Raw genomic sequence first — 22,366 nt, 5'->3', positions numbered from 1 at the left:
ATTCTGTTCTATACAGTTATTTTAATGTATTCAGACGCAATTGCGGAGAAAACCACAGTATTGTACATAAACTCATATGCAATAGGCACTAAACTTAACTATTCGTACTGCCAAAAAGTAGATAGAAATTTAGTGCTGTATAACCCTTACTCTGTACAGTGGGATACAGGGAGACACCCCACTTCCAGGATCGATCAATACGTTAGCAAACGCTGAGTGGATCCAGACGCTACTATTGTACACTGCCGCTCCGGTAACTTTTAGTGGACACAGACGCTCAGTGAACGTTAGTGCATGCAGACGCTCATGTCTGCGACTTGGTCTCTTAACGGTAAACTTTAGTGTATACAGATGCAGCGGCCTATGCTGCGACCGAGTCCCCTCGTGGTAGCGTCTGAGACGGAAGTGAGGCAATCAGTTCATGGCGGGAGACGCACGGTAACTGGTCATGAACTGGGGGGAGGGGTGACCAGGAGAGCATCTGACTCCCCACTTCTGACATCAACCCTCGGGATCGCAGCCTCAAACTAATCCTGGCGCCTTATGATCCCTAAAGCCTAGCGCTGGAGCACCCGTGGTCGTGGCGCGCCAGCTACTGTTTGGTAGTCTCCTCCCAAAACAGTGCGGCTGTGTCCGTATTCCCCTTCTAAGCGGAACCGATGACTTACCTTCTCCCCTTGCTCCGGCCACAGCCTGTTAACGTCTGCTGGACCTGCTAGTTTCATCCGACACAGACGCCTGTCGAGACAGCACTTGTACCGTGGGTAAGCGTTGTTGCGACCCGGCGGAGAGTTGTTGGAGCGACTCTTTCCAATATGCGTGTAAGACGCTGTTAGTAAAGATCACTCAAAAAACATAGTAAGACTATAAAAATAAATTAAATAAAGCTTAGTGCTGCCAAAAAGCAGCAGCCCTGTGACCATGGTCCGGCTCCTGCCGCACCAAACAAAAAACTAATTTGACTGAATCGGTGGGCGGGATTATATGTACGAGCCCATTGCATCCTGGGAGGCCAGAAAGCTGGTGATCGTTTGGTGCTAATCCGCTGTCGCTCCATCATATCCCAATGTTATCCTGTGGATAACCTGTGGACCCTGACGGAGAAAAATGAGTTATAAATGAGTTATAAAAATGAGGTTGTGCACATAAAAAGAGTACAGCTGGAGGCGATATATAATGGACAAACTCCTAGGGAGCAGTAAGAGCATATGATATAAAGTGATGTTACCAGAGGGCAGAAGAGGGGGTCATATTTAGGGTAGAAAGCAGTTTTTAAAAAGGGGAAGGCAATAAGAGAGGTGTCTGTTATGCTTCAACACAATATGCCCCAAAACTAGAACAGACTTATATAATCGTAAGCCAGGGCCGTAACTGTGTGTGCAAATGGTGCCTTGCCCACTGCACATAACGTAACCTTTGAAATCCCACAGAGTGACTGCTAGTGTATGTGCCTGCGCTGTACACTGTCTACCACGTGCGCACCGACCCCGCTCCCCTCTAACCTGTAACAGGGAGGTAACCGGTAGTCCTATATCAGGTAGCACTGCTGCTCCCTGCCCAAGCGCAGGCAGAGGGAGGGCGATCCCACACCCCCTCCTCAGCTGCCATCAGTCACCACTCTGCTGTCACTGCCACAGCATCGGGAGCTGCCATCTGAGCAGCCGCCGCCCTGGCGCAAGAGCCCAGATGCGAGCCTGAAGCCATGCCCTGCACAGAGCCTGAGTGATCCGAGTTCTGCAGCAGGCCGGGCATGTAGAGCAGCACAGCCTGTCTGCGTGACCTCACCCTGCAGCCACACTGCTGCCTGGACCACAGCCCTCTTCCACAGGCAGATGATGGGGAAAGGGATGACCTCATCCATCTCTCTTCCTGTCTCTATCACTACTATCAGTGCAGGGATGCAAAAAATAAAAACACGGAGGAGGGGTTGCAGTGAGGCGGTTGTGCTGGTGGGGAGAGGTGAAAGGAGGACCTCTACCTGAGGTGTGTATAAGGATCTCTACCTGGCATAATGTGTATAAAGTGCTTTACCTGGCGTAATGTGTATAAAGGGCTATACCTGGCATAACGTGTTTAAGGGATTGTACCTGACATAATGTGTATAAGGGGCTGTACATGGCGTAACATGTATAAGGGGCTGTATCTGGCAGAATGTGTATAAAGTGCTTTAACTGGTGTAACGTGTATAATGGGCTGTACCTGGCATAATATGTATAAGGGACTGTACCTGGTATAATGTGTATAAAGGGCTGTACCTGGTATAATGTGAATAAGGGGCTGTACCTGGTGTAATGTGCATAAGGGGCTGTACCTGGCGTAATGTGCATAAGGGGCACTACTGTGTGGTGTGACGTGAATAACGGACACTACATTGGGGTGAAATGTGAATTGACTCTATTCTGTGGCCACATCTCTTCCAAATAAAACTACGCCCTTATATTTTTGCAGAGCATCTATTTTAAAAATGGATGGGCACCAGTTCTCTTCTTGGCACAGGGCACCAAAATGTCTAGTTACGGCACTGCCGTAAGCAGTATGTATGGAGGAAATCAATGTAAGCATTTCATACATAACAAGAAGAAAAATAACAGACGAGAACATTATCTATATGAAATGTTACTGTCAAAGTCGAAAAATATTCCAGTACAAACCACACACACACATGCCCGCTGTGCATGCACTTGTTCCGCCATGCGTGCACATATTCGCAAATTGCATATGGCCGCACCCACGGTCCTGCGCATTAGAGCGTGGTACGAGTAATTACAGTGGAATTTGTACTCTCATGGAAAAGCCACAAAGATATCATAGATTTAATATATATATTGTAAAAATCCCACACTGTCTGCTTGGCCCTTCTAAATAGCAGGAAAATCAGTCACACATAAATGAAAACTCCCAGAGACTAAAATACAATGGCCTTATTTACACTAAGCTTTGAAATTCTATAAAGAAGGCATACACCTTTGTTTACTAAAATAGGCAAGTTTCTATTTAAAACAATGAGTACTGAATTGTCATTGTCTCACCTGAAAGTAAAAACAAACAAAGTGACAATACCCAGGAACCGATTCTGTTTAGAAAATCAGAAACAATAGCTAACCACAACAAGACCAGACAGATAGAAATTTAATATATTAACATTCCTAGTCTAAAACCCATGGAAATGTAGGTGTTCATATATATATAATATATATATATATATATATATATATATATGAAGGAATAAATATATAATTCCTAACAAATTGTAATAGCAGGAGTATGTGTGTACGTATGTGTATATATATATATATCCAGCAATAAAGATGGCACTCAGAGACTTATAGCGGTGAAAAAGACATCTGTATTAGATGTTGATACATCAAACGTTTTCGGAGCTACTGCCCCGTCCTCAGGACAACATCTACAGCCTGAGGACGGGGCAGTAGCTCCGAAAACGTTTGATGTATCAACATCTAATACAGATGTCTTTTTCACCGCTATAAGTCTCTGAGTGCCATCTTTATTGCTGGATATTCATTCATTTGGAAGGGCACATGAGCAGCTGGGACTTTTTACATTGAGTGCCGGCATACTGTGGATGGGTATGTGTATATATATATATATATATATATATATATATATATATGATTATGTGGATATATGTATATCTTTAAGATTGAAATAGATAATCATATCATGTGTGGGATCATATTGTTCAGAGACACGTAAACATTAATCTGGTGGGAATAAGAACATTATTAAATATTACCTCATTAAGTTATTAATAATACCAGATTTATGATTAATGTGATGGGTTTAACTGATCATGGAGCGGGAAGTCAGATGTAAACAACAGAAACCACATCTCAAGTCCTAGCCATCGCCCACTTCTTGAACTGACCAATGGTCCCCGGTGCACAGGATATGTCCCACCCCCGAACCAATGGAAGAAGAGCACACAGTGTCTATTGTATTATGTTTTGATCTACTGAATAAAGAGTGAGCTGCAGGCCAGGTCACTATCACAAGCTCTTAACGCTTTCAACCTGATTAGCGGAGGACCGGGACCGGGAAGCGCACGCGATTATTCACACGTATGTACATTGACTGTAGCCATTACTCTGTTTTAGATTTATCTTGTTAGCCTGTAGTGTATGATTTGTACTGTTTTACTTTTTGAAATAATCCACGGTGGCCTTAGAACCCTGTGGTTTCAACTACAAATCGGTGTTGTGTCCTCACTTTCCTGCAAGGGTTTTAAAGCATATTTCATTGTATAAGGTTTATAAGTATTGATAAGGTGTACGCACTGCGGGTACTTTATACCGCCAGCGCTACTTAAGGTTTAAGGTATAACATCGTTGCAGTACTTTGCTGCTAAGGGTTTAAAGTGTAATCATATCATTACATTGTATCACTAACAAGGTTTAAAGGTTATCAATTGTGTGTGCATGCGCTGTGCGTACTCTGTACACTCAGCGCGGCGTGTGGACGCCAAGTACGTACCACGTACGGGACTCTGTACGCAAATAGCGTACAAAGTGCGTAGCACGTGTATTCAGTCTAACGGCCATAGCGGCTCCACGGTAAAAGTGTATCTAGAGGTATAGCTTTATGGTTTAAGACAGGGGTGGGGAACCTTTTTTTACCAAGGGCCATTTGGATATTTATAAAATCCTTCGGGGGCCATACAAAAATTCTCAACTTAAAAAATTACCCTGCCCCCCAGTAGGTCTGCCCCTTAGAGGTACTGTGTGTGTGCGCAGGAGGCGCGCAAGCGCCAAAAAAATGGGTGTGGCCAGTTAAAATGGGACGTGATACACATATGCCCCCAATAGTGTGGTGCCAGAGCCACAATTGCCCCCACAGTGCCAGGTATACAAATGCCCCCACAGTGCCAGGTATACAAATGCCCCCCACAGTGCCAGGTATACAAATGCCCCCACAGTGCCAGGTATACAAATGCCCCCCACAGTGCCAGGTATACAAATGCCCCTCACAGTGCCAGGTATACAGATGCCCCCACAGTGCCAGGTATACAAATGCCCCCCACAGTGCCAGGTATACAAATGCCCCCCACAGTGCCAGGTATACAAATACCCCCCACAGTGCCAGGTATACAGATGCCCCCACAGTGCCAGGTATGCAGATGCCCCCACAGTGCCAGGTATGCAGATGCCCCCACAGTGCCAGGTATACAGATGACCCCACAGTGCCAGGTATACAAATGCCCCCCACAGTGCCAGGTATACAGATGCCCCCACAGTGCCAGGTATGCAGATGCCTTCCCCCCTCCCCTCCGTGCTGCTTACCGTGAGACACGGAGGAGAGGGCGGCTGTCGGGTGGGAGCGGCGGCGCCGTGTAGTACTTCAAACCAGCCGCCGGTTCGAGAGCCAATCAGAGCTCGCGGACCGGCAGCCGCGGCTCCTGATTGGCTGCCGGTCCGCGAGCTCTGATTGGCCGGACCAAACGGCTTCGTATACGGCCCGCGGGCCAGAGGTTCCCCACCCCTGGTTTAAGATAATATCGACATTATCAATTGGGAGCTCTCACGGGATATCACGTTCTTAATGATGCACTGTACATTACAAACGCGGTTGTAATTGACCGGCTAATGATGGACTCATCGCAAAATGCTGACGAAAAAACATCCACGTTAATGTATTGTTGTGGTATCAGTAAGATGCTGATATGAAATTTAAGGGACAATTCGTTTCTCATAATATTTTAGATGCTAAAATGTATTTTTATTGTTGCAAAACAAGGTTCAAAGGTCATATTGTGTTTGATTCAGATTGGATTGTTTATCTGTTTAAGTAGGTTAAAAAGTACATTTAAAAGTTTGCATAGCCTTGATATAGTTTTATTTTTAACTCAGGCCTAAAAAATAACTTCAGGGGCTTGCATGGTGTGTGATTTCTTTGTGACAAAGGAAGCCGCATGGTTTGTCCTCCATTTTGGACTAACCACATGGCCTGTCCACCATTTTGTGTAACCCTCATGGATGTGGAAGGGGGAGGAGCAGCGCCCATGTTGGGAAGGTCATTTTTCTAAGTGGCTGATTTTCACTGCCCGGAATAATCAGCTTTCCCTAGTCACAATCAATCACCATTTATGAGTTACCAATGCATTTATTTAACCCATGCCATAGTCAATTACAAATAGTTTCAGCTGGGCCTAGTGAAAAGTTAATAGTAAGATGAATACTTGATGTAAAAACCACACACAGATATAAACAAAGTTTTTTTTATGTTACCTCTAAGATTCAGTTAACTCTGCTTGCTATAAGATAGCCATTGAAATGCAAATTAACCTGTGTAACTGCTTTTTCCTAGCAGTGAAAAAAAACCCCACCTTTACAGGCAGCCAATAGCACATAGCATTCATATGCAAATTAGAAGCACTTAATGGATAAATGAGTCTCAGGAGACCAGTGAATGGTACATATCTATAATATTATAATTATGTGTGTGTTAATATCAATGTATGTTCTGCAAGATAGCTATCCAATCTGAATCATACCATTTGAATTATTGATGATTATTAGATTCATTTTGACCTGTACTGAGAAAATTTGTTGCTATTTAGTTAAAATATAGAGTTACTTCCTTAAATATTAAGTGTAAGACGCACACGCAGCCTGGCCTAGTTGTAAAGGTTTATACAGAAGAAACATTGTGTTGTGTTAAGTGAGCGATTATAGTTAAATATCGCTTACATTTATAGAAGTGTGGGATTTGTAGTAGTGCGGACGTACAGCCTTTGTACACGTGTCTCGGACAGAGTACGGGACTGCGTACGCAACGTAAAGGTATACACACGTAGCGTGTTTACGCAACGTGCGTAAAAGTACGACCGCTAAGTACAAATCACACAATAGCATTGTTTTAGTTTAGGCGCGAGATGGTAGCCACGCGATAATAGCACAAATTGATCAGTTTCCAATATTTAGTTTAAAAACCTTTTTTACTGTATTACGTCTGGAACTAAGACTGTTTTATCTGAATGAAAGTTAATTTTCTGTACAGAAAAACCAAAGTGTATATGAGTGAACGAGCATGAGTGTGCAAACAATAAAGGTTTTGTGGACCCAGGGAATTCGGGATCCCGTAGGAGACCACACCAGGTGAGTGGACACTTGGTGGCGTGAGAGTGGCTTGATCACGTTAACATTGATTAAAGTACAAAGGAGCAAAGTAGTAGATATCGCAGACCAAAGGTCAGCGAAGGTATAGAGTACCGCAGACCAAAGGTCAGCGAGGTTTTTGTTTAGAGAGCGCAGCCCAGGTGGTTGGCGTAGAACCCATATAGGCCCGTTCAGATACGCTTCGGCTGAGGTTTCGCAGCCTGAAAAACGATTCCATTGGTCGTACGGCGGATAAGCAACAGTTACCTATACGCTGTGCGATTGGACCGCGCGTTCGTGGGTGCAATACTTAGCTCAACGTGATACCCTTTTACGACCTTTGCGTAAAATCGCGGGATCATAAGCGTTAGGTGTAGCACACGCAACGTGATTTGTGTAACATTTTTTTTATTTTAAGGGAGTTTCTCTGGTCACTCAGGAAATCTCCAACGACCAATATTTACTGGGAAGGGTAAGTCACTCCCATATATTTCCAGTGAATAGAGGTTACATAGGGGCCCTAGGTTGGGTACGTACCGGCGCTGACGACAGTGTTTAGGTGTATTGGCCCACGTGGGCGTGAGTGGGTGAGAGCACTCGTTGAACTTTCACCGTTACCTAATTTTGATTATTATTTTTTTTGTAGGAATTAGCTGAGAAGGCAATACCTGCAAAAGACGGGGGCCAGTTGCTCAAGTAAGGGACGATCAACCAGGGTTCAGGTTGATATTCCGCGGCCCAAGGGGTCGGCGAGGTACATAATGTGTGAGAATATGGATCAAACGCAGAGGTTTTATGCAATGAATGGGAACGTATGACTGCGGAAGATAGGGAACCATTCCCTAAGGTAGGCAGTTTTGAACCAGAGGTGTTGCAGAATTTAAGGTTTAGGATATGTCTGATAAAATCCCAAAAGAAAAGGGTCAGACACACAAACTGTTTAAATTTATGGCAGCAAGAGGGCGATATGCAAGAGAAATTAACATATGCAACCGGTTCCAAACCTAGCGGGAATGAGAACACAAACACACCATTGTCAACACAGGTCGAAGGGGAACAGAAGGCTACAGTCAATGATATATCCGTAAATTATAGTAATATGAAAGAGCAATGTATTAACCCTAACTTTTGCAAAATGTATCCTGTTTTGAAGTCTCTCCAAGGTTTTAGGTCACAGGAAGATGAAGGATTCAGCCAAATCGCAGCTCTCCTCCAAGCAGTCACCTTGCAGGACACTCAGGTGGGGCCTGTCCAACCAGGTAGTGCAGTAACTATATTCCCCAATGAAAGAACGGGTGAGGTCACAGCTACCGGTAAGTATGAGACAGTTCATTGCACAGAAACAACACCACACAGTAAACAGATTAGGAACGGAATGGTAGGATTACACCCTGTCTTGGGAAAAGTAACTCCCAATGGGGCAACCGATAGTCAGGGAGTAGTCCTCACCAAGAATAATGCAATGCATTGCCCGTGGCCCAGAGATGAGCTGCGATCTATCATTTCAGCATTCCCCGACCCTCGGAAGCATTTAGCCAGATGTCAGAAATTTATCAGAGATCTGGGTAATGTGTATGAACCAACAAACCAACATTGGCGGACAATTTTGAAAGCATGCCTACCCCCTAATATTGACACCCAAAAAATGATCACTGATTGTAGATTAGAGTCAGATATTCCTATGACTGACAGAAACAATCAGAAAAATATAAAACAAATTAATAGGCAATTAGAGTTGTGTTTTCCCACTGAGTGGAGAAGAATTTTCTCCATAAAACAGAGGAAAAATGAAATGACATCTGAATATTTCCACCGAGCACTACAGGAAATGGATAGATATATGGGGGGTATTAGATGCAGGGAACGATGAAAATTACAGAGAAGTGGCTGTGTCTGTGCTAATGGACGGACTCGATCAGACAGTGAGGGACAAAGTACAAACATCTTTGCCTGGTTGGAGAGGGGTCACAGTAGCTTGCCTTAGAGAGTGCGCAATTGAACATCATAGGAATATTGCTAAGCGTAGAAAACTGCGAGAGGAGAGGCTGAGGATTGAAAGTATGCAGGCTTACACCAAAGTCTCATCAGCCCAAGCCCCAAAACCCTAGTAGTAACAAAAGACCGATAATATGTTACATTTGTAAAAATAAAGAACATTTTGCTCGAAATTGTAGGAGTAGTAGAGCACATAGCCAATATAGATCCCTAGACAGAATAAATAAGCCACGTTAGTAAACACATAGATGAGATCAAGGGACATATAGTAAGGAATCACGAGCAGTATAGAAAAACACAGATTCGGTTAATGGGAAGAACAGAATAAATGCAACTTTACCCTTTTAACAGAAATTACGGAAATTAGGAGGAGGCTTCTAGACTTCTGCTTCTCTCTCTCTAGCAGAAGTGACCTCTAAGTAATTTAACAGGAGTTTTGTTAGAGATGGTATACATATAGAGTGCTCCCACCCAGGAAGCACAAAATATGTTAAAATACCCACGAAGACTAATATTGCATTTCACTGTTTTAGAAGCATGTCCATCACAGGTAGAGGAAATTATCTCAAAGATACCGGGTTCCCTATGAACTTAGAATGGACAAGACACTGGATAGATGGCTGGGATAGTCCCAGTAGAGATATAACACACATAGAATTTTTTTTTAGGGGAACAGACCGATTAGGGAATCATTCCCCGTAGTGCCCAATCCAGATGTCAAACTTTGTAAAATCTTCTTTGTTACTAAACTCTGTGAGTTGCCTTTAAAGTTTCATCTTAATCTCTGACGTTCACCGACAGAATTACAGCCCAAACGTCACATGTCTACTCGGTCTTTTCAGAGGTCTGCCCAAAACCAGTATATCTCACCAGCATCACTGTGCCTTTCCATGCATAAAGGGTGGAGAGTGGAAACACTGGTGAAGGGAGACTGTGCATAGATACCGATAGACATGATGGTGTGACAGCCTGATGGTGAACGCAAATCTGACAAATTTTCCTTTTATTATTTTCTCTCTCTCTCTCTTTTTCATTTTTCACGGATGGTTTACTTCATACAACAGTTAAACACAATGTAATGCAAGATTTATGTTCCCTATAGAAAGGTCGCTGACTCGGAGAGAACATCGTATCACTGGAGTGTCTGTTCCGGGAAGGCTGAGAGGCAGGACTGTTGTCACGGCACCTGAGCGCGGAGAACAATAAGATCAGAGGCGGTTGTCGCACCAGTTTTCTTTTTCCTTTTTATTATTTTCTCCATCTCCCATTACCTTCCTTTCCTCCCCCTTCTTGTTCCCTTTCTCTCCCCTTAAACAAGATGGACTTACCCCAAGAGACTGCGTTCCGGGTTTTCCTGTTAATCCTGTTGTTGACGAGAACAGTCTGTTTCGGTGAGAGTACCAGAGAGGTCGAGAAAGGATCTGGAATGGGTTCTGATGGCAAGGACGGATTTGTAGAATTCCAAGAGCAACACATCCATCGAGCAAAGGCGAGTATCAGAAAACGATCTGGTAGTCTAGAAACTAGGAGGCACTGTGAAGGGTTATTGGCTGAGGAAGAATGCATTTGTAGGAATTGTGAAAACATAGTTGAGGATGGGTGCATCCAGAGATGTCAGTCCAGCCTTAATATCAACATGGACCGTCATCCATTGAGTGATTACCACTCACTAGTGGGTAAGGTCTTAAACCAGACAGAATGCTGGGTGTGCTCACAAGTACCTCAAGGTCAGAGCAAGTCAGGATTAGTACCGTACCCTTTAGCAATAGATGAGGTACTCGAATTACGGGGTGGGAGACCGGTGGACAAGAAATTTAATATTTCTAGGCCCCCTAGTTTAAAGCTCCACCAGTACCATGTAGATAGATCCTTAGTGTGTTTCAACATTTCCAATTCCCGAAAGCCGGGAAATTGGGAGGTGACATGGAATAACCAAACCATGGCATTTTCACACAGAGCTGACAGAATACCCGTAGACTCTGAACTTATATGCCAAATAGCCAACAGTGTAAGGTATTTTCGGTATAGGTATACTCAAGGAAGTAAGACCATGCGGGTTGGAGAAGTATCACCAGGGTACTGTGCGCATATCATACAGCCTGATACGTGTACTGAACAGATGAGAGAGTTAGGAATAGGATTTTTCACTTGGAAGGTTTGCAATATGGTAATGTCATATTCTGTCCCATATGTTCTCCCCGATGATGCTTATTTCATATGTGGGAGGAAGGCGTATAAGTGGCTTGCCCCAAACTCAGAGGGATTGTGTTACATTGGAAGAGAGACAATGTTGTGATAAGACGTGATTCCGCGGTCCGTTTCTTTCACCCGTTTCTCCTTTGTTTTCCCAAGCAAAAATACACCCATCCGGAGAAGACTTCAATCAACACCCAAGAATGATTACTCAAATGTTATGTGAATGTACTTTTGATATGTTTCTTATCTTCATCTCTACAACCTTCAGGTAGTGACACACATAGTCGACAGGTGATATCCACATATTAGCATTCACATATGTTCCCCCTTCATGTATCATCAACTAAATGTGCACCCCATTTGTTGGAACAAGAAGCCGAAAAGAGCTCGGTAGTGTTTGTTGGCCCACTTACAGACCTTTAATACGGGATAAGAAGGATTTAATGTATACTTCGCAATACCTCGAAGCTTATCTAGAACATATACGGCACAATGATACATGCCCCTCAGACATGGATTTATACATACATGCTTTTTACTATCCCACTAGGTCATACATTTCCTACCTACCCCTCTCTCCCGATTACCCAAACTTCTGTAGATATTGTATTGATATTTTTCTGTTTAGTGATTAGATAGTGGCAGTTATTGTTGACTGCCAAAGGGTAGACTGTCAAAGTCGAAAAATATTCCAGTACACACATCACGTACAAACCACACACACAGATGCCCGCTGCGCATGAACTTGTTCCACCATGCGTGCACATATTCGCAAATTGCGTATGGCCGCACCCACGGTCCTGCGCATTAGAGCGTGGTATGAGTAATTACAGTGGAATTTGTACTCTCATGGAAAAGCCACAAAGATATCATAGATTTAATATATATATATTGTAAAAATCCCACACTGTCTGCTTGGCCCTTCTAAATAGCAGGAAAATCAGTCACACATAAATTAAAACTCACAGAGACTAAAATACAATGGCCTTATTTACACTAAGCTTTGAAATTCTATAAAGAAGGCATACACTGTTGTTTACTAAAATAGGCAAGTTTCTATTTAAAACATTGAGTACTGAATTGTCATTGTCTCACCTGAAAGTAAAAACAAACAAAGTGACAATACCCAGGAACCGATTCTGTTTAGAAAATCAGAAACAATAGCTAACCACAAGACCAGACAGATAGAAATTTAATATATTAACATTCCTAGTCTAAAACCCATGGAAATGTAGGTGTTCATATATATATATATATATATATATATATATATAATATAATATATATATATATATATATATATATAAAGGAATAAATATATAATTCCTAACAAATTGTAATAGCAGGAGTATGTGTGTACGTATGTGTGTATATATATATATATATATATATGATTATGTGGATATATGTATATCTTGAAGATTGAAATAGATAATCATATCATGTGTGGGATCATATTGTTCAGAGACACGTAAACATTAATCTGGTGGGAATAAGAACATTATTAAATATTACCTCATTAAGTTATTAATAATACCAGATTTATGATTAATGTGATGGGTTTAACTGATCATGGGGCGGGAAGTCAGATGTAAACAACAGAAACCACATCTCAAGTCCTAGCCATCGCCCACTTCTTGAACTGACCAATGGTTCCCGGTGCACAGGATATGTCCCACCCCCGAACCAATGGAAGAAGAGCACACAGTGTCTATTGTATTATGTTTTGATCTGCTGAATAAAGAGCGAGCTGCAGGCCAGGTCACTATCACAAACTCTTAACGCTTTCAACCTGATTAGCGGAGGACCGGGACCGGGAAGCGCACGCGATTATTCACACGTATGTACATTGACTGTAGCCATTACTCTGTTTTAGATTTATCTTGTTAGCCTGTAGTGTATGATTTGTACTGTTTTACTTTTTGAAATAATCCACGGTGGCCTTAGAACCCTGTGGTTTCAACTACAAATCGGTGTTGTGTCCTCACTTTCCTGCAAGGGTTTTAAAACATATTTAACTGTGTAAGGTTTATAAGTATTGATAAGGTGTACGCACTGCGGGTACTTTATACCGCCAGCGCTACTTAAGGTTTAAGGTATAACATCGTTGCAGTACTTTGCTGCTAAGGGTTGAAAGTGTAATCATATCATTACATTGTATCACTAACAAGGTTTAAAGGTTATCAATTGTGTGTGCATGCGCTGTGCGTACTCTGTACACTCAGCGCGGTGTGTGGACGCCAAGTACGTACCACGTACGGGACTCTGTACGCAAATAGCGTACAAAGTGCGTAGCACGTGTATTCAGTCTAACGGCCATAGCGGCTCCACGGTAAAAGTGTATCTAGAGGTATAGCTTTATGGTTTAAGATAATATCGACATTTTCATTACATAAAAAAACATTATCTACTAGCATGAGCGCAATAAGTCAGTTGTATGCAGTGGGGAAGAAGGGAAAGGGTAGGTGGCAAGCAGGGCCTGATTGGCCATTACATTCACAGGGGAGATCCCCGGTGGGCCAGACGTCGTGCGGGGCCACCTGTGGCTCCGCACCCACAGCACGTCAATGGTCTCAGGTTTTGTACATGACAGGCAGTAAGTAGAGGCCTGTGCTACCCAGCTGAAAGGAGGTGCGCACGCCGCAAGCACCAGTGAAGTCATGCACCTCAAAGGAAGAGAGGATGGTGAGTCCAGCAGCCTGCTCTCCGCTTCCTGGGCCCCCGTCAGCTGCAGCCTGCCCTGCCAGCCTGTGGTGAGAGGAGGGGACACTGAGTGGAGACAGAGTGAAACATCGGGGCTGGTCAGGGACACAGTGAGTCTGGTTGCACTGTTGTAGGCATCTGCTGCAGTCAAGTGTGTAATGGGGATATACCGCACTGGTTGAATACGATGATAAATTTATAAATACCAAGATAAAGTGATAAAGTTGGAGAAAACCACATTTTCTAATCCATATCTATCTTTGGTGGTGCACCCAGAGTCAGTATGAAACTTTTAAACAAAAAAGAGAGAAAGAAGACTCTTTTGTGGGTGCACTCTTTGTTTTCTAGAAAAATTGATAGGAATGATGTATAATGAAGAGGATATAAAATTAATTACATTTTATTAATTTCATGATAAAATATATAAGTAGTTTGAATTGTTTTGCAACGGTAGCAAACATAATAACATCAACAATAATAACAATAATAGCAATAATAGGTATTGATGAAAAAAGGAAGGGGAAACAAATACAAAAATCAAAAAGGCCTGCTGTCTGAGATAGATTTGGAATTAATTGAAAATTATCCTATATATCAGGAATTTAATAAGTTCACAGATTTATCTCAACCGTAAATTTACACATAAAATTAACAAAGTTCATAATCAGAAGTCGCCTCTGGGCCTAAAAGTAATTTTAAGCATATATTGTGATCAAAGCATGACAATGTAAGCCGCCAAGGGTTTTCAACATACCGAAGCGGAGGCTGGAGTGGAACACAGTGTTGGTCCTCATCACTAGAGAGTGTGGCGGCGCATGGCGGTTGACACAGATGCGTGGCTGAAGGAGGGAGATCAGTCAGTGATCCCAGACAGCAGGGCAGGCAGGCGGGATGGAAGACGTGTTTCACCCGAACGCCGGACTTGATCACTTCCTTCAGGAAGTGATCAAGCCCGGCATTTGGGTGAAACGCGCCGCCACACTCTCTAGTGATGAGGACCAACACTGTGTACCATTCCAGCCTCCGCTTCGTTACGCTGAATACGGGTAACATCTCTTTTCCTGCATTCTATCACCAAAAGACCACTGCAATGGGACATTAGTTCAATACACTATATCCCCGTCTGGGAACCATTTATTTGTGGTGCCCTGTGATTTCAACACGTTAATTAACCTCATCACTTAAATCTTTATCTATTTTAATAGCTAAATACTGCTACAATATCAGTTCCTGTCACCAATGTGAGCATTACCAGGGAGACACTTGCATTTTCAGTCTATTTACAAACTGTATTAATTTTTATAATCTTATAATAGTGCATTGGAGCCCTGGCTGACACTTGTTGTATTCAGCAACAATATTGCGTTTTCTCCCTTGGAGATACTGATACATTGTAAATATTCAGTATTTATCTTATGCACTACTAGGAGTTGATTTATTTTCATCTATATGCAATCCCATGGAATTTTCTATGCATGTATATAATGATTATTTTTCTTATTTATCCAATCTTTTTGCATTATCAGTTTAAAGTCTCTGGGTTATAATCACTCTTTGAATCATTCTTTTTTCATTTTTCTACTATTTTTCGAGACTCTCACCAACGATTCAGAGTTTCACGTCTCTGTCTAACGTTGGCAGCAGATCCACCTATTATTCTTCTATTACAATTTTTCTCACTCACTATCCTACTATCATTACTTTCATCCTTTTCTTTGAGTTCGTGAACTCTCATAAGTGACCCCAGAGTGACAAAAGATCATTTGCTCGCAACTCTACTATCATACCGCACTGGAAAAGCCCGAACCCATCCAATCTTGGAAGCTAATCAGTGTCGGGCTGGGTCAGTACTCGGGTGGGAGACTCCTGAGGAAGACCCAGTTTAGTAGAGTATCTTTATCATCATCATGCTCAGTGTTTAATACTAACAGCAGATTCACCCTTATTTCTATCCTTATCTCAATGCTTACTCTCTAGTATCCCTTGGCGGCTTACATTGTCATGCTTTGACCACAATATAGGCTTAAAATTACTTTTAGGCCCAGAGGCGACTTCTGATTATGAACTTTGTTAATTTTATGTGTAAATTTACGGTTGAGATCAATCTGTGAACTTATTAAATTCCTGATATATAGGATAATTTTTAATTAATTCCAAATCTATCTCAGACAGCAGGCCTTTTTGCTTTTTTTTATTTGTTTCCCCTTCTTTTTTTCATCAATACCTTTTATTGCTATTATTGTTATAATTGTTGATGTTATTATTTTTGCAAACGTTGCAAAACAATTCAAACTACTTATATATTTTATCATAAAATTAATAAAATGTAATTAATTTTATATCCTCTTCATTATACATCATTCCTATCATTTTTTCTAGAAAACAAAGAGTGCACCCACAAGAGTCTTCTTTCTCTCTTTTTGTGTTTATCTGCTGCAGTCAGTCTTTTAAAAAAAAAATGTCCTGCAGTTTACAGGACATTTTTTTTTTTTAAAGGCAGATAGGGGGACATGGAGTTCTGCCTGGGGGTGGGGTGGGCGGGAGGGAGGAGATATTCCATAGGATGGGGAGGACGGTTGTTTAGTGCTGAGGGGAGATGCTCTAACGGGGGATATTCTGTGCTAGGGAGAGATGATCTGCAGGGGGGTGGGGTTGCTATTTTGTGCTAGGGACAGATGATCTGTCTGAGGGGGCTATTCTGTGCTAAGGGATATGGTGATCTATCTGGGGTGGGGGGTGCTGACCTATGCTAGGGAGAGATCATCTGTCTGAGAAGGCTACTGCCAAGGGATATAGTCAGTGCTTGAATTGGGCCGGTATACCGGCACGTCTTCGAACACTGAGTCTGAAGAACCCCGCCGCTGCATTGAGCACTCACTCCTATGATCGCAGTGTTACTATTTCAAATCTGCTGCGGACCGACAGCCAATCAGGAGTGGCCAGTCCGTGGCAGATTTGAAATAGTAGCGCCGCGGTCATAGGAGCCACAGTGCTGCACCAAAGGGCGCCGCCCTCTGACTCCTCCGCTGCACTGCTGCCACCCTCAGCCTCCTCTGCCACCTCGCCGCCACCCTCAGTCCTTCTCTGCAACTCCACCAACTACCACAGCCTCCTCCTCTGCACCACCTCTGAGGCTCACAGCCTCCTCCACCCCGCACCGACCTCAGCCTCCTCATCCAGTGCACCACAGACCACAGCATCCTCAGCACCGCCGCTGCTAAATAGGTAATCTTACCCTGCTGCCTTTCTCTCTCCCTAGTCCCTACTGTCTGCCTTTGTCGTCCCTCTCTCTGTCACTCTCACTGTTCCTATGGCTCTGCTGTCACTTTCCCTGTCCCTGCTGTTACTCTCCCTGTCCCTATGTCCCTGCTGTCACTCTCCCTGAATTATGTCTCATTCCATGTGGCATAATGTGGATTTCGGCTCTTACCGTGTGCTATAATGTGAATTTCGCTCATACCATGTGCTATAATGTGAATTTCAGCTCATTCTGTGTGCTATAATGTGAATTTAAGCTCATTCCTTGTGCTATAACAGGTATTTCGGCTCATACTGTGTAGTATAATGTGAATTTCGGCTCATTCTGTGTGCTATAATGTGAATTCCGGCTCATACCATGTGCTATAATGTGAATTTCGGCTCATACTGTGTGGTATAATGTGAATTTCAGCTCATACCGTGTGCTATAATGTGAATTTTGGCTCATATCGTGTGCTATAATGTGAATTTCGGCTCATTCTGTGTGCTATAATGTGAATTTTGTCTCATTCCGGGTGATATAATGTGAATTTCGGCTTATACCGTGTGGTATAATGTGAATTTCAGCTCATACTGTGTGGTATAATGTGAATGTACAGACTCCTTCCTGCCAAGCGGGTTCCACTGAACGGGACCCTCTAAAACAGAGGTTCTCAAACTCGGTCCTCGGGAGCCCACACAGTGCATGTTTTGCAGGTAACCCAGCAGGTGCACAGGTGTATTAATTACTCACTGACACATTTTAAAAGGTCCATGGGTGGAACTAATTATTTCACTTGCGATTCTGTGAGGAGACCTGCAAAACATGCACTGTGTGGGCCCCCGAGGACCGAGTTTGAGAACCTCTGCTCTAAAATGTAATCTGTGGCCCAAGCCTTAGTGAGTAATGAATATACCTGTGCACATGTTGGGTGACCTGGATGACGTGAGCTGTTTGGGGTCCGAGCTTGAGAACCACTGTAATAGAGTATAGCTATAATTGCTTTTAAAAAAAAACCAGTTTCAATTGCTTAAATACTTCTGCTACATCACAATCTAAAAGTTTTAATGAGTTAGGTCCAGCTAATATGACATGCGCTGCCTTTTGTTGGTGTAACTCTGCCTACATTACATTTTGAAGTGGTAATCCGCCTACTTTGGTATTGGTTCCGCCTACAGTTGATTTGGTGTTGCCCACACGAGGCCACTTCTAGAAATTTTTCCAGAGCCACTTTCACTTCCCAATCCGCCCCTGTATACAAGTACTGATTGAATACATTTAGAAAGTAACAGATAGTTTGCACACTGTCCCTCCCAGTATGAGATACTGCAGCGACATACTTGGATGCCCCTAGACATGCTTGGATGCCCTAGGCAAATGCCTAACCTGCCTATAGCTAAGACCGACTGTGAGTGAACACACTGGGAAAGTGACAAGTAGCTTGCATACTGTCCCTCGATCCCAGCATGAGATGTAGCAGACAGGGAGGGATTGGGGTGGAGATATATGAAGCAGTGAAAAGAGTGGAAAAGTGAACCAGCAGAGAAGTTGCCCACTGGCTCACTTCTCCATTCTTTGTACTACTTCATATATCTATCCCCGAATAACTTGTCATTACTCACTGCAGTGCACTTGCAGAGAGGAGCTGAAGCCATCATCCACCCTCCGGCAGCAGAGTGGAAAAGTGACCCAGCCGAGAAGTTGCCCATGGCAACCAATAGGCTAAACATATACATTTATAGAATGCACTTGATGTTACTTCAAAGCTGAGTAGGCGCCATGGGCAACTTCTCCACTGGCTCACTTCTCCACTGTTTGCACTGCTTTATATATCTATCCCTGAATAACCTGTCATTACTCACCGCAGTGCACTTACAGAGAGGACCTGAAGCCATCATCCACCCTCCTGCGGCAGCTCCTGGGAGTTTTAAGTTTTACAGCACTGTAACTCTCCCTTCCTCCCTGATTAGTGCTTACATTGTACCTTTTTATAGTCTTTAACTAGCTCTGCAGCCTGTGTTTTGTGTAGGTGCCATTCCAGGCACCCTGATAGACAAATGCATGTGATTTGGGGCAGTGATGGTGCTGTCCCCTACAGCAAAGCTCTGCTCACCCAACCCTTGTTATGGTCCTGGTCAATCTTGGATAATTACATGATGAACTCCACTGTACATTTCTTGTACAAGTGAAAATGTACCTCTTAGTACATCTTGATTACACATCAATAGGTATTCAGTTGTGATGGTTAAAAAAAATGTCCATCACATTTATTCTTTCAACTTCAGGATTCCTTTTTGATCCAGAGGAATGATAAAAAACAAAACAAAAAAACATTCTAGAAATCCAATCATTCTCTTGAAAAACCTTGTTATAATGCCCATAAGTTTCTATATAGGACACGATGCAACCGCAATTTTGGCAATCGAGCCACAATGCACACGCGAAGGTCCCATCATGCGTGTGCAGTTAATGCTGTTGGGTCACATTAACTGTGAACACCTCTGCCTGACTGACAGGCAGAGGCGTTCGCGCGGGGAGCGACGGACCATTACGTAGGCGGTGCGTGGAAAATGGGGACAGGGCGGTGTCATTTTGGCAGAACAAAATTAAAAGATGGTGGCGGGACTCCTGTCGTCATAGCCAGGCTGCACCGGCAGGAGGCTTACCTAGTTTCTCTAACCATGCACTAATTGCGATACAATTGCAAGTAGTGCGCAGTCACAGTTGGTGGGCGGTGAGTAGCATGCTGGGCAGCCTTGCCCTGCGATGGGCAGCCCCCATCATGCGAAAGAACGGAGAACAAATTCTGCTTTTTAGCCATTCCTTGTGGGGGTGCATTGCACTTTCACCGCGATTACAATAAATCACCCGTTTTGTATATGGAGATTAATTTCTTTGTTTGCTAGCTAGCTCTATAGGGGTGGCCTCATGTGTCGTGGATATGTGTTAAAAAATATAAGGTCTGGACAGGAAATCTTCACAAATAAATATAGAATCTAGCATACTAGGCTTCTGTAAGAAATGGGGGCTCTACATTGAATCACGAGACCAAACCACTCAGTCTCAGATTTTTAAAGTGTTTGAACAAACAGAATGGATCCTCCATAGGCAGCTCTTGGTGGAATCCTCATCCTGTCTCTATGGGGGTCATTCAGGTGCGGTTTCTACTGCAACCATCTGCGCAAAGTAGCAATTCTCAGTACTTTGCACAGGTCCCATTCTGCATGTGCGCGATCGGGTCCTGCTGACCAGGGCTGCCATCAGAAATGATGGGGCCCGAGACTGACAAGAGACAGCCCCCCCCCCCCCCAAATAAGATTCTGCCGCATCAATCCACACCTGTGTGGTCATATATTGTGATATTACATATAGGTGGAGTATGGCGGACCTACAGGAATGGTTCACAGAGGCTTGTTTTAAGAAGTCTTCACTCGGCATCAACCCGCTGTTTCCCAGCGTGGTGCAGTTCTACTGGTATTGGTAGTAGGAGCCAGGGTGGGCGCCCCTCTCTCTAAGGCCTGGGACACCAGTCCCCACAGTCCCCCCCCCCCCCCCCCCCCACCACCATGATGGCTGCCCTGCTGTTGACAGTCTGATGCTGTTTTGGAGATGGGGAGTAGGCTACAACGGCCTCCGTTTGTGAAAATGGAGACATGTTGCTGCTATTTTGGGGGTGGAAAGAGGGCAGGGATCCTGTCATAGGATGGAGAATTCCTGGCCTCTGCAAATGGCGGCTTGCGCTGCACTATGGGTGCCGTAAGCCACCAGATGTTGGTGGGTTACACCCGATGCTGCGTCCTAGGACACAGATCGTATAACTAGTGCAGCAGGAGGCGTCTGCATGTAATAGACGCCTCCTGCTGCATCTACATACAGTCCTATCACTGCTGCTTCCAAGGAAGCAGCAATGATAGCAACAACAACTGCACTGAAAAGACCCCCATGATATGATACAGATGTTGTTATTTTTTAGTGATGAGCGGGTTCGGTTCCTCGGAAACCGAACCCCCCCGAACTTCACCCATTTTACACGGGTCCGAGGCATACTCGGATTCTCCCGTATGGCTCGGTTAACCCGAGCGCGCCCGAACGTCATCATCCCGCTGTCGGATTCTCGCAAGATTCGGATTCTATATAAGCAGCCGCGCATCGCCGCCATTTTCACTCGTGCATTGGAAATGTTAGGGAGAGGACGTGGCTGGCGTCCTCTCCGTTTATTCACTGTTGAGTTGATGCAAATATTTGTGCTTGCTTATATCATTGTGGGGACTGGGGAGCAGCTTTATATTAATATAGGAGGAGTACAGTGCAGAGTTTTGCTGATCAGTGACCACCAGTTTTATCCGTTCTCTGCCTGAAAAAAACGCTCCTTATCTGTGCTCAGTGTGCTGCATATATCTGTGCTCACACTGCTTAATTGTGGGGACTGGGGAGCAGCTGTATTATATAGGAGGAGTACAGTGCAGAGTTTTGCTGACAGTGACCACCAGTATATGTTGTCTGCCTGAAAAACACTCCATATCTGTGCTCAGTGTGCTGCATATATCTGTGCTCACACTGCTTTATTGTGGGGACTGGCGACCACCAGTATAATATTATATAGGAGGAGTACAGTGCAGAGTTTTGCTGACCAGTGACCACCAGTATACGTTGTCTGCCTGAAAAACACTCCATATCTGTGCTGCATTGTGTAGTATATAGTAGTACAGTGCATAATTTTGCTGACCACCAGTATATAATATATAGGAGTACGGTACAGAAGGCCACTGCTGTACCTACCTCTGTGTCGTCAAGTATACTATCCATCTAGATTCTATACCTGTGGTGCATTTCAGTTGTGCAGTTTGCTGACACAGTGACCACCAGTATATATAGCAGTACGGTACGGAAGGCCACTGCTGTACCTACCTCTGTGTCGTCAAGTACACTATCCATCTACATTCTATACCTGTGGTGCATTTTAGTTTTGCAGTTTGCTGACAGTGACCACCAGTATATACAGCAGTACGGTACAGAAGGCCACTGCTGTACCTACCTCTGTTTCGTCAAGTATACTATCCATCCATACCTGTGGTGCATTTCAGTTTTGCACAGTTTGCTGACCACCAGTATATAATATATA

General features: G+C 43.7%; 1 pseudogene; it reads left to right on the top strand.

Moving 5' to 3' along the window:
• The first annotated feature begins 15,779 nt into the window (after positions 1-15,779).
• Positions 15,780-15,898, top strand: LOC134912327 (5S ribosomal RNA; annotated as a pseudogene).
• Positions 15,899-22,366: the final 6,468 nt, after the last annotated feature.

The sequence above is a fragment of the Pseudophryne corroboree genome, chromosome 4 (assembly GCF_028390025.1).
Source record: "Pseudophryne corroboree isolate aPseCor3 chromosome 4, aPseCor3.hap2, whole genome shotgun sequence".
NCBI classification, from domain to species: domain Eukaryota; kingdom Metazoa; phylum Chordata; class Amphibia; order Anura; family Myobatrachidae; genus Pseudophryne; species Pseudophryne corroboree.
Note: the sequence above shows the minus strand (reverse complement) of the source record. Positions and strands in the feature narration are given on the sequence as shown.